Source organism: Sinocyclocheilus anshuiensis, unplaced genomic scaffold (genome assembly GCF_001515605.1).
Source record: "Sinocyclocheilus anshuiensis isolate Anshui unplaced genomic scaffold, SAMN03320099.WGS_v1.1 scaffold188, whole genome shotgun sequence".
Classification (NCBI taxonomy): Eukaryota; Metazoa; Chordata; class Actinopteri; order Cypriniformes; family Cyprinidae; genus Sinocyclocheilus; species Sinocyclocheilus anshuiensis.
In genome coordinates this window covers 1,848,621-1,850,696 of record NW_015555768.1, presented here as the reverse complement: position 1 = coordinate 1,850,696, position 2,076 = coordinate 1,848,621, and positions in this window count along the sequence as shown.

Genomic DNA, 2,076 nt, shown 5'->3' with positions numbered 1-2,076 from the left:
TATATATAATTATTATTGTTTTGAAATAATACTTTTATTTAGCAAGGATGCATTAAATGAAGACAATAAAGACATTTATAATATATTTACATTTTAAATAAATGTTATTTTAAACTTTCTGTTCCTCACAGAGTCCTGAAAAAATGTATTGCTGTTTCTACAAACAAATGAAGCAGCTCAACTGTTTTCAACATTGATAATAATAATAAATGTTTCTGAAGGATCATGTGACACTGAAGACTTTGCATCACAGGAATAAATTACATTTGAAAATATATTAAAATAGAAAACAAATTAGAAAGTTGTTAAAAATGTACATATTTCACAATTTCAAAAACAATTTCTACTGCATTTATGAAGTAGACATATGTTTCCATTAATTAAATTATTTATATATGTTTGATTGATTTATTTATTTTTAGAAAAAATGTACATACAGCATCTTACAAAATATTTGCTGTCACATTCGAGAGGTCCAGCAAATTTGTCATATAATTTGGAAAAATCAAAACTGATTATGACTTGTAACCCCTCCACATGACATCACTCTGTCCAGTATCCCATAAGGTTTTGAGGAACAGATGTCATGGATGGAGGGCTGAGGAACCGATGGGTCCCTTGTTCCTGCCAGCGGCTCATGCAGCACTACTGCTAATAAATCTTTGCTGTTATGGAAAAATCACAATCTCACAGCCAACAACTTCTTATATCAGCAATCCACAGGCATGTTTGTGAAGGTTATTTCTGCTCTCACAGTACAGCACAGTTGCGTGTCTAGACTCATGGAAACATTGAGCAAAACATCACAGGAGATGACAGCTTGATAAGGCTGTTACATTTCTGAGCGTCACTCACTCAATATTATGCATGTAGGCTGTTTATGATGTTGAGAAAAGACTTCTAATATGCTTATAAGCAATTAATAAAGAGCTAAATAGAAATCTTTACAGGATTATAAAGATTATCATTTATAACTGGCAGAGAGATTTGGCGTTAGTGTTTATATGTGCAAAAAAATTGCAACCTCATGATTACAAATATGTGTATTTGCTGTTTTACTGTTTTTATTTAAATACGTGACATACAAGTATCAATAGAAGTGACATTAAAGTGCCCCTATTATGGGTAATGAAATATTTTGATTTTGGGAGTCCCCAACAACAGGTTGACATGCACGCAAGGTCAAAAAACACTTTGATTGTCTTATAATATTCATTTATTTTTACCTTACTTGCTCAACGACTCCCAAACGATTCCATCAACGATTCATTTTTCCAAACCCCTCCTTTGCTTGATGCTAATCTGCGGTGATTGGTCCGATTGGTCTCATTTTCATCTCATCATGCCTGTAATGCCTGATATGCAGTGCTGCTTTGTTATATATATAAATATATAAATCCCAAGAATTTATTAGTCTAGCCTGTTTTCATTTATTGAACAAACATTGTAGCACGCCTCCCATCCAATAAATCGCAATAAACTATGTGCATTGTTTCTTTTGATATGCTATTTTTACCGCTCCAAAAGCGGCACCTAGTGGCAAAGAATGAATTTGCATTTTCATTCAGACCAACGCAAAACGACCAACAAGTGGGCGGGCAATATGCTAATATTTCATGTTGACGTCAACATGAAACGGCTTGGGATTCATTTAAAAAACAACTCGTTTTAATGATTCAGAGTCGACTCTTTCTTTTGAGAGCCAATAACTTTATACACGGTGCACTTTCAGATTTAAAACTTTGCAGGATGTTTTCATTCACTTAGAGCTGTGTTACACACTGCATGAAAGGTAATTTTCAAAAATCCATAATAGGGGCACTTTAAAGTATATTTTAGTAGGGCTGGCCGGGTAAAATATTACGGAGCCCCTAAAGAGACATGGTGATGGACAAAATATGGTGTGGGAGGAAAAAAGTTTTTGCGAGAGAACACAAAGTTTCTCGGGGGAATGAGAGAGAACGCAAAAGATTCGAAAAAAAATTTTCCCACCCCATATTTTTTCCACCACCATGTCCCTTTAGGGGCTCCGTATAAACCTGCTCCTGAAGGGCCAATGTCCTACATAATGGAGGT